The sequence below is a fragment of the Myodes glareolus genome, chromosome 7 (genome assembly GCF_982192425.1).
Source record: "Myodes glareolus chromosome 7, mMyoGla1.1, whole genome shotgun sequence".
In the NCBI taxonomy this organism is placed as follows: Eukaryota; Metazoa; Chordata; class Mammalia; order Rodentia; family Cricetidae; genus Myodes; species Myodes glareolus.
Window position 1 is genome coordinate 54194838 of NC_142032.1, and position 20771 is coordinate 54215608.

Below are 20771 nucleotides of genomic sequence, written 5' to 3' on the forward strand. Positions count from 1 at the left end.
CTTCCTTTTTGTTTAAACAGAAAAGGGAAAATGGTGTAGGAGTTCCTTCTGTTTATGTATTGCTTTCATTGGCTAATAAATAAAGAAACTGCCTTGGCCTAGTTGATAGGACAGAACTTAGGTAGGCAGTGTAGACAGAACTGAATACTGGGAAGAAGGGCAGAGTGGCAGAAGCCATGGATCTCTTGCCTGAGGTGGATGCTGGTTAGAATCTTCCCAGTAAGCCACAGTCATGTGGTGATACACATTAATGAGATTGGTTAAACTAATATGTAAGAATTAGCGAATAAGAATTTAGAGCTAATGGGCCAGTCAGTGATTTAATTAATACAATTTTTGTATGGTTATTTTGGGTGTGAGCTAGCCAGGCTGCTGGGACAAAGGACCCACTCCCTGCAACACCTTAGTTTGAGTATTTCCAGTCTTCTACTCCACCTAGGTAAGTTTGCTTCTTTTTTTTTTTTCTAGAACTTTCAGGTGTACTGTTAAGTCTCTAATGTGAGTTTTCTCTGTTTTCTTTTTGTGGGCACTTGGTGCTATGAACTTTCCTCTTAGCACTGCTTTAATAATGTTCCATAGGTTTGGATATGTTGTGTCTTTATTTTCATTGAATTCAAGGAAGACTTTAATTTCTTTCTTTATTTCTTCCTTGACCCAGGGGTGGTCCAGTAGTTGATTGTTCAGTTTCCATGAGTTTGTAGGCTTTTTGGGGGTGGAATTGTTGTTGAATTCTAACTTTACTCCATGGTGATCTGATAAGACACAGGTGGTTACTACATTTTTTTTTTCATCTGTGGATGTTTGCTTTTTTTACTGAGTATGTCATCAATTTTCGAGAAGGTTCCATAAGATGCTGAGAAGAAGGTATATTCTTTCCTGTTTGGGTGGAATTACTATAGATGTCTGTTTAGTCCATTTGATTTATTACATTTGTTAGTTCTCTTATTTTTCTGTTGAGTTTCTGTCTGGTTGACCTGTCCATTGGTGAGAGAGGAGTATTGAAATCTCCTACTATTAGTGTGTGGGATTTGATGTATGCTTTGAGTTCTAGTAGTGTTTCTTTTTACATATGTGGGTGCTTTTATACTAGGGGCGTAGATATTCAGGATTGAGACTTCATCTTGATGAATTGTTCCTGTTATGAGTATAAAGAATCCTTATCCATCTCTTCTGATTGATTTTAGTTTCAAATCAATTTTGTTAGATATTAGTATAGCCACACCCACTTGTTTCTTAGGTCCGTTTGCTTGGAAAATCTTTTCACAACCCTTTCCTCTGAGGTGGTATCTGTCTTTGAGGTTGAGCTGTGTTTCTTGTAAATTCAGAATGTTGGATCCTGATTATGTATCCATTCTCTTAACCTGTGTCTTTTTATAGGTGAATTGAATCCATTGATATTAAGTGTTATTCATAACCAGTTGTTGTTAACTAAGGTCATTTTTTGGTGGTAGTGTTTGTGTGTTTTCCTTCTTTGAGTTGTCCTGGTAGAGGGTTCTCAGATGTCTGTGCTATTGTGGGTATTGCTGGCTTCCTTAGGTTGTGGTCTTTCTTCTAGTACTTTCTGTAAGGCTGGGTTTGTGGCTATGTATTGTTTAAATCTGTTTTTTTTCATGGAATATCTTGTTTTCTCCATCGATGGTGAAAGAAAGCTTTGCTGGGTATAGTAGTCTGGGTTTGTATCCATGGTCTCTTTGTATCTGCAGCACATCTATCCAAGACCTTCTGGCTTTCATGGTTTCCATTGAGAAGTCAGGTGTAATTCTGATAAGTTTACCTTTATACGTTTTTCTTGACATTTTTCCTTTGCAGATCTTAATATTCTTTCTTTATTCTGTATGTTTTGTGTTTTGGTTATTATATGAAGAGGGGCACTTTTTTGGATCCAGTTTATTTGGTGTTCTGTAAACTTCTTGTACTTTCATAAGAATATCCTTCTTTAGGTTGGGAAAGCTTTCTTCTATAATTTTGTTGAATATATTTTCTGGACCTTTGAGCTGGAATTCTCCTTCTACCCCTATTATTCTTAGGTTTGATCATTTTATGGTTTCCCAAATTTCTTGGATGTTTGGTATTAAGAATTTATTGGATTTGCTGTTTTCTTTGATCAATGTGTCTGTTCCCTCTATAGTATCTTCAGCACCTGAGATCCTTTCTTCTTTCTCTTGTATTCTGTTGGTTATACTTGTATCTGTAGTTCCTGTTTGTTTACCCAGATTTTCCATATCCAGCCATCCCTCGATTTGTGTCTTCTTTATTATCTCCATTTTGGTCTTCAAGTTTTGAACTGTTTCCTTTACCTGTTTGATTGCTTTTCTTGGTTTTCTTGGATGTCTTTGAGTGATTTATTCATTTCTTCTAACTTTTTGTTTGTCTTCTCTTCCATTTCTTTATGGGAGTTTTTCGTTTTCTGTTTAAGGGTCTCCATTATTTTCATAAGGTTATGTTTAAAGTCGATTTCTTTTACTTCTTCTGGTTTAGGGTGTTCCAGTCTTCCTGTTGCATGTCTGCTGGATTCTGGTGTTATCATGTTGCTTTTCAGGTTGTTGGAGGAATTTTTGCATTGATGCATGCCCATCTCTTCATTCAAATGAGGCCAGGAGAGTCTTGGCATCTTGGTCCTATCTTTGCTGTGGCTGACTGTGTACTTGGGAGTTTTTCTTAGTCTACTATCTCTTAGGTCCCCTCAGCACTGGAATTGGCTCTTGAGTTCCCTCCATCGTGAAGCAGGCTGTGCTGGGGGTTCTAAGGACCCTGCAGATGAAAAGGAGTGCCTGGGGGCAAGGTGGGAAGGTAAAGAAAGCCAGCACCTGGGAATAAGCCCCACTGGATGCCCAGAAAAGTTTAGGGAATTGGAGGGAGCCTGGACTCTGTTACCTGGGACCATCTGGCTGGACGGCCACTCACTCACCACTCTGGATCTCCTCAGAACAGGAGCAGGGCCTCTTGCTGGGCTCCAAGCATCTCACAGACAAAAGGGCAGGCTTGGGGAGCAGGGTGGTGTGGCACAAAGAAGCCCCAGTGGCAGGACCACTCACTGCTGGCTCCTCAGACTCCTTGGCTCTGATGCAGGCTGATTTGGGGGATCCAAGGACCCCACAAATGAAAAGGAGTGCTTGGAGCCAAGATGGCATGGGGTAAAGAAAGCCAGTAGCTGGGAACACACCCTGTTGGATGGTCAGAAAAATTTAGGGAATTGGAGGGGGCCTGGACTCCGTTCCCTGGGACCGGCTAGCTGGGCGGCCACTCACTCACCACTCTGGACCTCCTCAGCTTGAATTTTCTTAATGCTAACGAGAAAGGGACAATAGCAGCAGAGAGATATTGGATAACAGAAAAGTTTTCTGAATTAAATCAGCTGGTGTATTTCAAGGATGTGTTGACCTCACAATGGAAGTCAGGAGATGTGCTATGTTGGGGAAGGGGTTTTGCTCTTGTTTCCACAGGAGAAGAAAAACTATGGATACCATCAAAAAAATAAAGATTTGCTTTGAAAAAGAGAAATCTCCTGAGAAAGAGAAATGACAGCTTACCCACAATGGTGACAACCATACTGGTAGTAAGGAATCTATATAGGGTTGGGGCAGGGTTCTGATGTTGTCTTTATAGGAAAATATATATCTTCAAAAATTTTAGAGACCCTGGATGTTTGGATGCTGATAGAAGGAAAAATAACTATCCAATAGGGACCATCAAGAAAAGGGAATATGAGTTGTAAGGACAGGTGATCAACACACACACACACACACACACACACACACACACACACACACGCACACAAATATATAGAGCTGGTTTTGGAGTTGGACAATGACTCTGTTCTTCTCTAAATCCAAGCATGTTGTTCAAAGACAAATTCAGAGTTTTTGTCTCATGTCAAGAGTCATCTGGTATGGGACAGAAAGAAGAAAGAATTTAGGAAAAAAATATTTTTCTTCATACCTATTTTTGTCTCTATCATACCCTTCATTGAATATATATGTCTGTATATATCTATATAAATAATGTTTAGTTTCCCACAATGACCAATGAATTTTTCTTCAGTAATCTTTGAAGTGTCCAGAAAGAAGATGGGGCCCCACAACAACAGCTCTACCTGGTTGATACGATGTCATGATGCTGATAGCACTACTATAAGACCTGTTTTAGGTACCAGCTATTCAAGATAGTTCCAACTTGGTTATCTGAATGGTGCACTTTTTTTTTTACAATGTTCTGGCCAGAACTCCAAATAGGAACGTTAGAAAAACCCTACTGAACACTCAGAGACTTTTTTCAATTTTACCAGACAGTAATCTTGGAACTTAACCACCATTTTACTTTCACAGGATCCCATAGAAAGAACACTACCCCTTCGACAGCTGGAAGTAATTCTAGAAGATGTCCCCTCTCCCAACAAAGTTTGTCCTCAGGGTTAGGGACATCATTTAGGGGTTGATTGTAATTGGTATAGGGTTGGGGGTTGGGAGAAAATTATTTAGGATCAGGGATCTCTCTGAGAAAAAGAGAGAAAATTGGATGGGATAGTAGATTTTAATGTGAGATTACTCACACTAATAACAATAGTGAGTAATGGAGTGAATACTTGTGAGCTATTATTTATAGGCAATTTACATTGGTATAAATTCTTGTAAATTGATACAAACTTAAATTATATTGAATATGTTTCTCTTTTTGTCTACAATATTTGTATACCTAGGCAAAGTTATTTTGTCATATTATATGCAGGCATGCTTCTACCTCCACTTAATATATTTTATATTGATACAATTTTAGGATATAGTTATCATATTGCAACATACATTTCTTTCTCTGATCAAAATACTTGTACATTGTTTACATTTTGAGATCATTGTCCTCATTTGTTTCAGTTGTTTAAAGATTGTTTAATATTTTATTATGAAGTCTTAGTATTTAAGTTATATAGGTATTCATAGGTCAGTAATCATCCATGTTTGTCATACTTATAGTTAGACTAATCAAGTTCTTTAGATACATAGTGATTGTGTTCTGAATAGATAGGTAATCTTCAACCACTTCAAAGAGCTGTAGAATATGACGTTTAAATAACTTAGAGTTCTGTTGACATGAGATATGTTTGCTCCTGGCAGCACCGATCTATTCCTGAGAGAACGTTGATCACTGAAGACACTCCACTTGAAGCTTGGTAAAATAGGCCTTTGGGCAAGGCACTGCCCATGCATCAACGACTGACAAAATGCATGAGTGTCTGGACAGGACAAGCAGGAGAGAAGAAAAAAGACTGTCATATTTTGCCAAGAAAGGGTGAGACAATTTTGAAAATATTTGTCAGTTACTCTAGGTCTTAGCCAAAGTTGGTTGCTCCAACATTGCAAATGAGACTTTGGGTAATTGGCCAGGTAGCCACTTGCCTCTGTCATTTGTTGCACATTTTGGAAGTTGCTTGATTGTACTTCCTGCTTACTCAATGATATTATTTCCCTTTTTGGGTTTTCATTGGGGTTGAAGACTAGATAGTTGTAGTTACTGTCCTCTCATGACTTGGCCAAGTTATTTATTATACAAGACTTAAACTCATTAAGATAGGATAATTATTGAAACATTTATTAGATGTTTCTTGCTTGATATTATTTATGCTGATTATAATTCTAATTTTTATACCTGATATTTGTTCTTATTGTATATAATTTTGTATTAGGCTTAGAATTTTCTTATTTAAACAAAAGGGAAAGGTGCTGTAGGAATTCCTACTTCCAGTAGCCTTTAAGTTACTCACCCACTTGGGCGTGGCCTCTTATACCAATGTAAAGCAGTCATCTGGCCACTTTTCCAGCTGCAGGATTTGGTTGCTGCTCCCCATTCCAGCAGAGGACTGTGATCTGTGTCTATCCCTAAATATATAACCCTCTATTATACTCAATTCTGAACTAGCGTGGGATTTCTTTTAAGCATCCTTCTTCATGTTGGAGAAAGTTAAACATATCGGAATTTAAAAGATTTAATGCCTGTTGTTAAAAACAGCACAGATGTAGAGCACAGAAGAGCTTCAATAGCTAAAACAAGAAATTCAGGAGAGACCAGAAAATAAGTATTTTGGCAAACCGCTATAAAGGTTCAGAGACCAAAGCTAAAATTACAAATAGATGGCACTGTAATGAAAGGTTTAGTAGACAGAAGAGCAGATATAACAATAATTTCACTAAAATCTTGTCATCTAGATCGGAGTCTTTAGGAAGTAAATATTCATCTAGTAATTGAAACTTTATCTCAAGTAACAGAAGTGAAATATGGAGTGAGTGTATAGGGCCAGAAGGACAAATAGGAACATTAAGGCCATATATGGCTAATATAGCTGTAAATTTATGGTGACATGATTTGTTGCAAAAATGGAAAACAGAGATTAATATTCCTTCAATCTCAGAAACAAACCATAAAGTAAAGAATGCTTCTGAGATAAATATTAAGAGGTCTAAAGAACAGTTACAGACTCTTCAGGTTGTACATAAACAGGACACAAAATTGCTGATCTTTCAAAGTTACCAATTTCAATACCTTTAAAATGATTAATTGACACACCTGTGTTGGTGGAAGAATGACCTTTGACATCAGAGAAATTACAGGAATTAGAACATCTGATACAATACAGCTAAATGTTCAACACAGTGAAGAATCAACAAGTCCTCCAAATTCTCCCATGTTTGTCATTAAAAAGAAATCTAGAAAATGGACAATGTTAACAGATTTAATAACCATAAATAAGGTGATTCAGCCAATGGTCTCTTCATAGCCTGGAACTTCCTTGCCTTTCTTATTTCCTAAGGGATAGTCAATTATAGTGACTGATATAATCTATTCTTTGTTACTATACCTTTACAAGGACAGAATACAGAAAAAATTTTCTTCAGTGTCTTCTGATAAAAGTGCTCAATATGTTAAAAGGTATCAAAGGAAAATTCTTTTACAAGGTCTGTTAAATAGTGCCATCTAGTGTCAATATTTTGTACAACAACCATTAGAAATCATAAAAATCTATGATCTAAAATTTATCATTATATGGATGGTATCTTACTGAGTGATTCAGATGCGGAAACCTTAGAAAAATATTTGATAAAATAAGGAGAATTTTGCTTGCTGGGAATTATAGATTGCTCTTGAAAAATACTAAGGGGAGATAATTTTATCAATTATCTAGGACATGGAAGATGTTTACAGAAAATTTAACCACAGAAAGTACAAATCAGGAGAGATCAATTTCAAACAATTAATGATTTTCAAAAATTTCTGTGAGATAGTAACTGGATATGACTCACAATTAGATTAACTATTCAAAAGTTAAGCAATTTATTTCAAACCTTACAAAGTGTTAAGGATTTAAATAGTTTGAGAAAATTATCAGCTGTACCTCAGAAAGAACTATCTCTGGTAGAAAGAAATCTACAAGATGCACATGTGGATCTCTTGGATCCAAAGCTTGATTGTATTTTACTTAAATGCATTCTACTTCTTTTCCCACAGGAATTCTTATGTAGTGCAAATATAATATCTTAGAAAGGATAGTTTTAGTACTCAAGCAGAGTAAAAAAAAATTAAAGACCTTTGTAGAAAAGATTTCTGAATTGATTCTGATAGGAAAAATGTGACTTACCAATTAGCAGGAATAGACTCATCAGAAATTGGGGGCCCTTTTTATTAATGATGACATTTTCTCATTATGAGCAGAATATGAACACTGACAGAGTTTGTAGTAAATGAAGTCTTCAAGAAGATGATGACACATATGGAAAGAACTTTAAATCTTAAAGAAAGAAATTGAAGAAGAAACAAGAAAGTGGAAAGATCTCCCATGCTCTTGGGTAGGCAGAATTAACATAGTAAAAATGGTAATCTTACCAAAAGCAATCTACAGCTTCAATGCAATGCCCTTCAAAATCCCAGCAAAATTCTTCACAGATCTTGAAAGAACGGTACTCAACTTCATGTGGAAAAGCAAAAACCCCAGAATAGCCAAAACAATCCTGTACAATAAAGGAACTTCTGGAGGCATCACAATCCCTGACTTCAAACTTTACTGCAGAGCTACAGTACTGAAAACAGCCTGGTGTTGGCATAAGAACAGACAGGAAATCCAATGGAACTGAATAGAAGACCCAGATATTAATCCACACTGCTTTGAACAACTGATTTTTGACAAAGAAGCAAAAAAATATCAAACGGAAAAAAGAAAGCATATTGAACAAATGGTGTTGGCATAACTGGATATCAACATGTAGAAGAATGAAAATAGACCCATGTCTATCACCATGCACAAAACTCAAGTCCAAATGGATCAAAGACCTCAACATAAAGCCAGCCACACCGAACCTTATAGAAGAGAAAGTGGGAAGTACCCTTGATGCATTGGCACAGGAGACCACTTCCTAAATACAACCGCAGTAGCACAGACACTGAGAGAACAATTAATAAATGGGACCTCTTGAAACTGAGAAGCTTCTGTAAAGCAAAAGACATGACCAACAAGACGAAACGTCAGTCTACAGAATGGGAAAAGATTTTCACCAACCCCACATCAGACAAAGGTCTGATCTCCAAAATATACAAAGAACTCAAAGAAATTGATCATCAAAAGAACACATAATCCATTAAAAAAATGGAGTACAGACCTAAGCAGAGAACTCTCAACAGAGGAATCTAAAATGGCTGACAGGCACTTTCACTCAACGTTCTTAGTCATCAGAGAAATGCAAATCAAAACTTCGAGATTTCATCTTACACCTGTAAGAATGGCCAAGATCAAAAACACTGATGACAGTTATGTTGGAGAGGTTGTGGGAAAAAGGAAACACTTCTGCAATGCTGTTGGGAATACAAGCTGGTACAGCCCCTTTGAATGTAAGTATGGCGATTTCTCAGAAAATTAGGAAACAACCTTCCTCAAGACCCAGCAATACCACTTTGGGGTATATATCCAAAGGATGCTCAATCTATCACAAGGACATGTGCTCAACTATGCTTATGACAGTATTGTTTGTCATTGTCAGAACCTGGAAACAACCTACATGCCCCTCCACCAAAGAATGGATAAGGAAAATGTGGTGGTACATTTACACAATGAAGTACTACTACACAGTGAGAAAAACCATGACATTCAGAAATTCGCAGGCAAATGGATGAATCTAGAAAACATCATATTAAGTGAGGTAATCCAGACCCAGAAAGACAAATGTCATATGTACTCATTCGTAAGTGGCTTACAGACATAAATCAAAGAAAAACCAGTCTATAATTCACAATCCCAGATAAATTAGACTACAAAGAGGATGCTAAGTGAGACATACATGGATCTAATGTACATGGAAAGTGTAAAAAGATAAGATCTCCTGAGTAAATTGGGAGTATGGGCATCATGGGAGAAGGAAGAAGGGGAGGGGAGAAGAAGAGAGGGGAGCAGAGAAAAATAAAATAAAAAGCAATTTTCTCAATATGAAAATAATTTAAAAAGAAGATGAGGAAGGATGGGAGGGCAAAAAAGTAGCAAAATTCTTGAAATTCTATATTTCTTTTTAAAATTCATGTTATCCATCAATGTATTTCCATTTGTCATAAAAATGACTTCACTAACTTAAAAAAGAATCAGCCTGGGATTTTGAATGGATTTTCTTATATACCAGTTAATATGCAAAGATGTGATTCAGCAATACTGTCTTTTAATTCATGAACTTTAAAAAAGCTTACTTCTCCCTTAATTTGATCTTTTTATTTCTATCATTAGTTATTTTTTATTACTTTCAGTATACAAATTTCTATGTCTTTCATTAAATCTATTCCTAAGTATTGTATGATTTTTGCTACTGTTGAAAAAATATTTCCACATTTTCTTATATACAGGTAAAACTGATTTCTACATATTGATTTGGTATCATACAACTTTGATATTTTCATGTTTTAATATGACAATTTTATACAAAAAGAATAGTTGAAAGAACACCACAGTAAACACTCATGCACACACATACACATTCATATTCATCATGGTCATAATTAAATTTTTTAAAATTTTGTTTTATCACCCTCCCAAAAAAGAATCATGGTTAAGCAAATTGAGAACTGGAGTTCACGGATGTAATTTATCCTCCTAGGGCACCTAGCAGGGGTAACTTAGCTTTTGATATTGTGACATCAACAAATATGTCAGGATACAGTTGAAGCCATTGTGGGACACATGAAGCTCACATACTGCAAGCTGGACACACCTGACTAGAGTGACCATAATAGAAAAATAACAGTTATAGAAAACTGGGGTCTTAGCATTACTCATGCTCTGATAGGGTATCGTGTTAACTGGTTCACCCTCCTTGGAACTCCATGTGGTCTATCTGAATGCTCTTAATGTGGACTAGCTCTCTGATGTGTATTAGTATTAAAATTAAAATTAGTATATAATTCAAGCATAAAAAGATGAACAAAACTGAGTTAGTTCCTTGTTTCCATTCAGACCATAATCTAACAAAATCAGAAATAAACCATAAGAGAGGCTATAGAAACCACAAAAATATTTAAACAATAAGAAATACATTTTTGAATAAACATTGGGTCAGCCAAGAAATCTGAGAGGCAATTAAAAACTTCATAGAGACAAATGAAAGTGATAACACATCCTATCAAGCTCTGGGATGCAGCAAAGGCAGTCCTCAGAGGAAAATTTATAGCAATAAGTATCCTTATGAAAATTTGAGATGTACCAATTAAATAACCCATTTATTCACTCCATGGCTCTTCCAAAACAACATGCAGCCACTTCTAAACAAACTAGATGACAAGAAACAATAAATACTAAAGATTGAAACAATGCAGTTGAGATTAAAAGAACAATATATAAAGCCAAAGAAACATGTGAACAATGAATCTCATTCCAGAAGGCAATGTTGGTTCAACACATGTAAGTGAAAAAAAATGTAATACGTTATATAAACCAATTGTAGGACAGAAACAGCATAGTTACTCCAGTTGAGGCTGTAAAGGCATTTGACAAATTAAGTATGCTTCAATGTTCAAAGTTCTGGAATTTAGGACTACATGAAACATACCTCAAAATAAAAAAAGGCTATATACAATAATTAAATAAAGAAAAACTGAGATCAATACTTCTAAAAGCAGGAAGGAGACAAGATTGCACTCTCCCCCTTTGCTTACTTGATATATTTCTTGAAATTTTAGCTATAGCAATTAGACAGATCAAGATAAGCACACAAAAAAGATAAAAGCAGAAAGGGAAGAAGTCAAACTGTCCCTATTTGCAGATGACATGATTTTTTAGTTAAAAGGTCTTATTGACTCAACTAGAAAAGTTTTGGACTTTTTTTTTAGTGACTATAAGCATCACTAAATGCTTATAGTGATGTTGCAGAACACAAAATCATTATAAAAAAGGTAGCAGTCTTCATTTTTACCATCAGTCTACTCTCAGTGAAAGAAACTAGGCAAAACATCCCATTGAAATCATTATTCCTAAAGAAGGGATTATATAACCAAAGAGGTGAAAGACCTTTCCAGTGAAAACTCAAGATATTTAATGAAATCAAAGAAGCTAGATGAATAGAAGGAATCCCATATTTTGAATTGGTAGAATTAATATTGTGGAAATGATTATACTACTAAAATTAATTTACAGAATAAATACCATACCTATCAAAATCTAATGTATAACTATCAGTACAAGTGTGAGATCCAATATCAGCTGTATTTCTAGTCTGTAACTGGAGGTTTCTCTCCCACCCGTCAGTTCCTGAATAAACCATTCAGAGGCTAAATATTAAAAAAATCTAATGTATATTTCACATGTTTAGAAAAAACTATACAATAATTCATATGAATCCATAAGAGGCTATGAATAACCAAAGTAATTCTAAAAGCAAAGAAAATGATCAGCAGAGAAAACAGTCTGTAATTTACCACCTGTACTTCAGGCAAAGGTTTTCTCTCTCTTTTTTTTTTAATTGTTTTGATTGAGCTGTATATTTTTTTCCACTCAACTCCCTTTCTCTCTCCTCCCCTTCTACCTTCTCCCATGATGCCCATGCTCCCAATTTACTCAGGAGATCTTGTCTTTTTATACTTCCCTTGTACATTAGATCCATGTATGTATCTCTTAGGGTCCTCTTTGTTGTCTAGATTATATGGGATTGTGAATTGTAGGCTGGATTTTTTTATTTATGTCTAAAAGTCACTTATGAGTGAATACATATTTTATTTGTCTTTCTGTGTCTGGGTTACCCTCACTCAATATGATGTTTTCTAGATCCACCAATTTGCCTGAAATCTGGATGTCATGGTTTTTCCCACTGTGTAGTACTCCATTGTGTAAATGTACTACATTTTCCTTATTCATTCTTCAGTTGAGGGGCATTTATGTTGTTTCCAGGTTCTGGCTATGACAAACAATGCTGCTATGAACACAGTTGAGCACATGTCCTTGTGATATGATTGAGCATCCTTTGGGTGTATACCCAGCAGTATTGTTTGTTCTTGAAGCATGTTGTTTTCTAAATTTCTGAGAAAGCGCCATATTGATTTCCAAAGTGGCTGTACCAGTTTGTACTCCCACCAGCAATGGAGGAGTGTTCCCTTTACCCCATATCCTCTCCAGCACAAGTTTTCATCACTGTTTTTGATTGTGGCCATTCTTAGATGTGTAAGATGGAATCTCAAAGTGACATTGATTTGCATTTCTCTGATGGCTAAGGATGTTGAGTAATTTCTTAGAATGTCTTTCAACCATTTTAGATTCATGTGTTGAGAGTTCTCTATTTAGGTCTATACTCCATTTTTTTTACTGGATTATTTGTTCTTTTGATGACCAATTTCATGAGTTCTTTGTATATTTTGGCGATCAGTCCTCTGTCTGATGTGGGGTTGGTGAAGATCTTTTCCCATTCTGTAGGCTGCCGTTTTGTCTTATTGATTGTGTTCTCTACTTTACAGAAGCTTCTCAGTTTCAGGAGGTCCCATTTATTAGCTGTTTCTTTCAGTGTCTATGCTACTGGGGTTATATTTAAGAAGTGGTCTCCTGTGCCAAAGTTTTCAAGTGTACTTCCCACTTTCTCTTCTATGAGGTTCATTGTAGTTGGTTTTTTTGTTGAGGTCTTTGATCCATCTGGACTTGAGTTTTGTACATGACAATAGATATGGATCTATTTTCATTCTTCTACATGTTGATATCCAGTTATGACAGCACCATTTGTTCAATATGCTTTCTTTTTTTCATTTCATATATTTTCAGGCAAAGGTTTTCTATTCAGAATTTTCAAATCTCAGAAACAAAGACCCAATAAATAAAACTGTTTTATTTTTATTCCAAATGGTCAAGTAAACTTAATAAATAGTTTTTGAAAAGAAAGATAAAACCACAAATAGCTAAAACTATTTTAAGAGATATTCAATATCCCTAGCAGTCAAGGAAAGGCAAATTTAAATGACTTTGAGATATCATCCCACTTTTGTCAGAATGACGATCATCAAGAAATCTGACAAAATTGTTAAAGAAGATGTGCAAAAGGGGGAGCACTAGTTCACTTTTGGTATGATGCAAATTGAAATTGATACAGCTATCGAGGAAATCAGTTTGGAGATTTCTCAAAAAAATTAAAAATATAGGTACCAACAAGCATAGCAATTGAACTTTTGTACATAAATCCAGAGACCGCCATATTCTTTTATAGAAATACTGCTTATTGCTCTGCCATACTTATGATAGCAAAAATTGAAATAAAACTAGTTGTTCACCAATAGTTGAATAGATAATGAAAATGTGGTGTTCAACTATGTTCATAGCAGCACTATTTGTAATAGCCAGAACATGGAAACAACCTAGGTGCCCCTCAATAGAAGAATGGTTAATAAAGGTGTGGAACATATACACATTAGAGTTCTACTCAGCGGTAAAAAACAATGACATCTTGAATTTTGCATGCAAATGGATGGAAATAGAAAACGCCTTACTGAGTGAGGTAAGCCAGACCCAAAAAGAGGAATATGGTATGTATTCACTCATATGTGGATTCTAACCATAAATAAAGGTCTTTGAGCCTATTATTCGTGATCCTAGAGAAGCTAAATAAGAAGGTGAACCTGTTGAAAATCATGTAGCTATCTGCCTGGAGATTGGAAATAGACAAGAGTCCCAGGTAACCTCGGGTGCATGGGGGAGTGGGAGGGTTGTTGGAAGGGGAGAGGGTTAGAGAGAAGGGAGTAGGGGAGGAATGGGGAAAGCTAGGTGGACTGGAATGGGGGGAGGGAGGAAGGATGGATATGAGATCAGGGAAGAATATATCTCAACTAAGGGAGTCATTTTAGGGTTTACAGGAGACTTGATTATAAATGGGATCCCAGGTCCAAGGAGAGATCCCCAGACTGTTCTCTAGACAGAGGAGAAGGTGCCTGAACCGGCCTTGGCCTATACCCATACTGATGAAGATTTTGCTTATCACCATAGATCCTTCATCTGACGATGGATGGCTATACAGATGGAGACCCACCTTGGAGCACCGGACTGAGCCCCCCATGGTCTAAATGAGGGGCAGAAAAAGGAAGAACATGAAAAAAACTCAGGACCGCGAGGGGTGCGATCACCCACTGATACAAGGGGACTGATCTAATGAGAGTTCACCAAGGCCAGTTGGACTGGGACTGAACGAGCATGTGATCCAACCAGATTTTCTGAATGTGGCCGGATCTCTGAGTGTGGCTGGTCCGGAGCCTTTCTGAAAAGCCACTGACAATGACACTGGGACTTGTTTCCTCTGCATGTGCTGGATTTTTGGGATCCAGTCTGTTTGGATGCTCACCTTCAGGGACCTGGAAGGAGTGGGGAGGAACTTGAACTTCCCACAGGGCTGGAAGCCCTGATTGCTCTTAGGGATGAAGAGGGAGGAGGAGGGGGCGGGGGGAGTGGGAGGGTTTTGGGAGGAGTGGCGGAAATGAAAACTTTCATAATTTAATAAACTTTAAAAAAAATTGAAATAAAACTAGTTGTTCACCAATAGTTGAATAGATAATGAAAATGTGGTGAGTATTCATATAAAAATAGAATACTAACCTGCTCTCATGAAAAAGAAATTACAGCATTTGTAGGAAAATGGATGGACTTCGACTGTGTAATAGTAAGTGATGCCACACAGCTCTGAAAGAAAAAGCTACATTATCCCTCATTTGTAGACGGCAGTCAATAGTATGTACACATCTGCAAACAAATGTACATGTGTGTGGAGTATAACAAGTATAAAGAGAAGAAGACCAATGACATATTATGGAATAAGGATGAGATGAACTCTTGTAATTGACAGGAGATATAAAAGATGATGTAAAGGTAAATGTTTTATCTGTTCCAACTGTGCCATGGACTCTTTTCAGTTTTCATGGTGGATGAGTACAGAAAAATATATTTGATAGTGAAAGCGTAAATTGAATGTAAAACTCCACAGCTTCAGAATTGTTATTCTAACTAGATGGGAGTTTTTCGAAATGTACACATTTTGGGTCTGGTTAATTTTGGTGTGATGTTTATTTTATTTGCAAAGATTTCTTATAATAAAATTTATAGTGTTAAAAAAATTAAAAGAGGGGAGAGATTGGTAGTGCACGTTGACATGAAACGTTGAGGGGGCTACTGACAGGAAGAAGAACTATCAGAAGAGGGAACTAAGAATTGAAAAAATATTTGTGAAAATATTACAATGAAATTTATTTCTTACATGCACTTTAAGACATGCACACAAGCATGTTCAGGTCCATGTACCCACACACATGTGTCTGTCCTCATACACATACACAGACACACAGATGTGAACACAAAGGTGTGAAAGTATAGGAGGCACCAGGAAGGAATTCAGGAATGGGGCATGGATAAATATGATAGACAAAAATAAATGTCATAAAAACCTAATTATAAATTAAAGGAACAGAAGTTATTTTTGGTTGTGCACCTAGCCTTTACTGGCTGAGCCATCCCTCCAGTCCAGTTGTGTGGCTTGGGGACTTTGTGAGACCGCTGGTAGTGGGACCAGGATTCCTAGTGTGTGATCTGGCTTTTTGGAGTACATTTCCTATGGAGGATGCCTTGCTCAGCCTAGACACAGGGAAGAGGTCCTCAGTTCTGTCTCAACTTGATGTGCCAGACTTTGTTGACTCCCTTATCCCCTCTGAGGAGTGGATGGGGGATGGGGTGGGGGAAAATGAGGAAGGAGGAGGAGAGGAGGGAGGAGGAACTGGGACTAGTATGTAAAATGAAAAAAGACTGTTTTTAAATAAAAAACTAAATTAATAAGAAGAACAGAAGTCATATTTCTCACAGCGCTTATGTTTTGGGTGACTCTAAATATTCACAAAAGATCTTTACTAGTGTATACAGCTGGTTCACAGCTGGACTTAATTATCTTGCAAAAAGCAAACTTCCATATTCCAAACTTTGGCCATATTTGCTATTATTATAAATGATTGTCATTGACAACTACCCAGGTGTTTACATAAAGTTGAGTAACTGATCATGGTGGGAAGTAACTCATTTGAGTGTTGAATATAACTGTTATTAATCACTGTTAAATTTGCTGCTGCCAAGTTATCAAAACCACACACAGGGTTTGCATCTCTGTGGAGAGGAAGACCAGGGACAGTGGTCATTTAGAGGTAAGGGAATTTACTTTCTATTTCCTAAGTGGGAAATATAAAGTCCAGAAACTGCATAGAGGCAAAAGTCCTCGGTGACTAGTAAGTTAAGCAAGGGTCGCTTATGTATATCATATCTTCTGTGAATAGTGATAGTTTGACTTCTTCCATTCCATTTTGGATCTTCTTGATCTCCTTTTGTTGTCTTATTGCTCTAGCTAGAATTTCAAGTACTATATTACTTGAAATATAGTTATGGAGAGTGGACAACTTTGTCTTGTTCCTGATCTTAGGGGAATCACTTTGAGTTTCCCTCCATTTAATTTGATGTTGGCTGTCGGCTAGTTGAATATTGTCTTTAATGTGTTTAGATTTGTTCCTTATATGCCTGAGGAACTTCTCTTCATGGCCAATCCCTGGTAGTTCCTACTCAGTAGGGTCATTTGCAATGGTGGAACTTCCAAATGATATGGTATTGAAAATCAGGAGCTAAGACTGAGATTTTGCAAGGTAAATATTTTTTATGACTATGGCAAATTTTCAGTGTGCCAAGGTAGGAGAATGTAAATGACAGTTGACCAAAGTAAGGGGACTTCTTTGTAGCAACCAATCAAATGACTAAAAGTGGAATTTTGCAGTTATTGTTATGATCATTGGGAGGGTACACAGGGCTGGAGAGATGGCTAAGTGGTTAAGGGCACTTGACTTTTCTTCCAGAGCACCCACATGACACACAATGATCACAATGATCTATAACTCTAGTTTCAGGGGACAGGGCACTCATGGAAAACCACCAACATACATAGAACAGAAATAAATAATTTAGGAAAGTTATATGTGATATATTTATGGTCAGACAGTTAATATATCATGAAACATTTCATGGTAAGTCAGTTCACAGAACAATGGAAACAATTTCCAATGTGCAATTTATACTATTACTGAGGAAGAGCAAATCAAAAAGATGACCCTTAGCTTAACAGTTAGCTTTGGAAGTGATTACAGCAGGCACCACAGAGAACAACGCAGACATAAATAAAACTTAAACTAAAAGAAAATGTTCCTTAACATTCAACTCTTCTGGTAGGGGATCTCTACATTGTTAGAGATCGTTGTCTCCAATAGGAATTTGTACCAAGTGTTCACGATGGCTTCTCAGGGCAATACGTGTAATCGTACTGAGTAACTGATTTACAAATGTTATGATAGCATTCAGAACACGTGAGAGTGAGAAAATAAGTAAGGGAAAATACATAGAAAAATAGTTACTCATACCAATTTTGATGGTTTGAATGTAACTATTCTCTTTCCTTAATTTTTGTTTAGTTAGACTCAGACTGACTCTAATTATTCCCTAGTTATTGGCATAAGAACAGCATCGTTTTCTGAGAGTCAGGAAAGTGCCCTCTTGCTGCATGAAGAGAAGGTCAGGTTACCATCTGTTCTGTAGTATGACCTCTGCCATGGTGTCCAGAAATGAAGTCAGGTAGCCAATGGTTGTTTTCAGTCCAGATTGGTCTTGATCAATCAGTTTAAAGCTCTACAAAGCCTACTATCTCTAGCCCTATTACTAGGGCTGCCAATACCCAGACTGCTGTGGTAGACTTCAGCACAAAAATCCTAAGTGTTTCCTGCCTCCTTCTCTACATAGAGTACACTTGAGGAATCAAATGAACTAGAACGCAAAAATAAGAAGTCTCAGAATGAAGAATCTAATAACCATCAGCTTAATGCTTCCCAGACAGGAAATATTATCTATTTAAGGCACCAGTGATGCAAGAGCCAAAAGTAATTAGCAGAAGCAGAAGGGTCAAAAGACCTTTGATGGTTGACATCAGAGTTATTACTTAGGAGGCGTCTGGGAATAAGCAGTGGGCCAGCTACTGGGTTTTTTGTTTGTTTGTTTTGTTTTCTTTTTTCATTTCAGGTCCCCTTTTTCTAATGTTTCTTTGAAGATGGCCAGTTGAAAATTCCTAATGTTTACATAGAAGTAACATTTCTTTCTTAAGCCAAGAGGTGCTATATGGCTTTAAGGAAAAGTGCCTTATCATATTTCAACATTATTTCAGTTAATGAATCTTCCTGTTTATAAGCTCACTTTTCTAGTATATCAATTGGCATTACAGGCCATCATTTTGTCTGCTATGTCAGGAAGTTTCCTTTTGACTTAGGATTTCAGCCAGTTAGAGGGGCAAGGCATGACCTATTGTCTTTTGTGACTATTTTCTGCTGACACTGGGGCTTCAACATGGCCTAAGAAGGCTGAAGCGCTAGTCAAAGGACGGGCAATGCAGCACTCATCAGAAGTGTCTTATTTGCTGATCTGTCTGAAAGATCAGAGCAGTCACAGTGGCTGGATTGCTTTATATTGCTTTTCAGCAAGTCCAGAATTCGGCAATTTGCAGGTCATAGACGTTCCCTGGATGGTGGGGATCAACCGTATGGAAATTTGCTGAGACAAATATAGACTAGGAACAGAACTTAAAATGTAGAAACTTTAAAGAAAACATTATATTTGGAACTTTTAGGTCCATAGTGATTGAGGATAGAGAGAAATCCCAAGCAGGGAGAGATTCTTAGGAATAGACAAGTGGAGAAACTTGGTCTGTACTTACCTGGAGCCTGTGTGAGCTACAACAGCTGGGGTCAAGACTTTCTGAAGGTTATATTAATTTTAGTTTACAAAAAGAAAAAAATCAGGCATAGTAGCATTAATCTGCACTGAAATCCACATTGTAGGAAAAGCAACTGACAGGTGTTTATAAAACAGCTGAACCAGAAATATAACTTGGAGTCAAAGCAAAAGATATGACTTTGGTTAAAAAATGAACAGTTTCTTCTATTCAGAAAGCTAGGTATATATGTTGAACAAAGATGTTCTACCCTAATGAAAAGCACTTTTAAGTCTATACTTAGAAGATGATCAAAGGAAATTTAAATTCTTGAACTTATGACAAATAATAGCAATCAGTGGTCTACTAGTATATCAGAACTCCATTGATCAATGCTAAAACTCTGAAATTCTGAGTTCTTAAGATAACAATAGTAGAGAGAAAAAGAAACATGAGACATTTTTCATAAACCTTCTTATATTCTCACTAATTGCATTCAGTAAATTTCTCAGTCAGTTCTACTGGCAGGTTGCATTTTGTGGTTACAAAGAAAGAACTAATCATTTTATTACTTATTTCAAAAGGTAATCTTATGAGAAATCTTAGAAAAATCACAATTCTAAACTTTTTTATATCAAAAAGAACCAGTCAGCTCTATTTTAAATCCTCAGGGTGCTTACCCACTCATCAACAGTTTTCTATATCAGGAAGCTGAGGGCAGAAATGGGCACAATGGATTAATCATCATCCCAGCCTAGCAAGAAAGGCACACCAGTCAGCAATCGCCAGGCTTTCATTGTTCTTGTTTCTTGACCTCAATGAGTCCATCACTCAACTATTGTAAGTATGCCTTTAAATTGTTTATCAAGACTTTTTTATCACAAAATCAAAAGATGAATATGGTATTACTCACTCATAAGCGGATACTAACTATAAACATGATATTGATCCTATAGTTCATGGTTCTAGAGAAGCTAAGTAATAAGGTGAATATATATATCTGGAAAATGGAAACAGACAAGAATGCCTGACAAAATTGGGAGCATGGGAGTGGGGGAGAAGGGAGGATGGAAGGGGAAGAGGAGGGAAGAAGAGCAGTGAGGAGTAGAACTTGAGGGCATGGGGTAGTTGAGAAGGAGGAAGGACAGAGATAAGAGCAAGGAAAGAGAGGTCTTAACTGAGGGAGCCATTATAGGGTTAGCAAGAAGACTGGCTCTAGAGAAATTCCTAGGAATCCACAAGGATGATCTCAGCTAAGATCCTAAGTAATAGAGGAGAGGAGGCCCTATCTTGACTGCAGTTAGACTGATGAATATCTTAAATATCACCATAGAACCTTCATCCAGCAACTGATGGAAACAGAGGCAGAGACCCTCATCAAAGCACTGTTGAAGAGTGGGAGGAGTGAGGATATGAGGAAAGTGGTCAAGACCATGATGGATAAATCCACTGAAACAGTCTATCTGAGCTAATGGGAGCTCACCAACTTCAGTTGGACTGGGAAGGAACCAGCATAGGACCAAA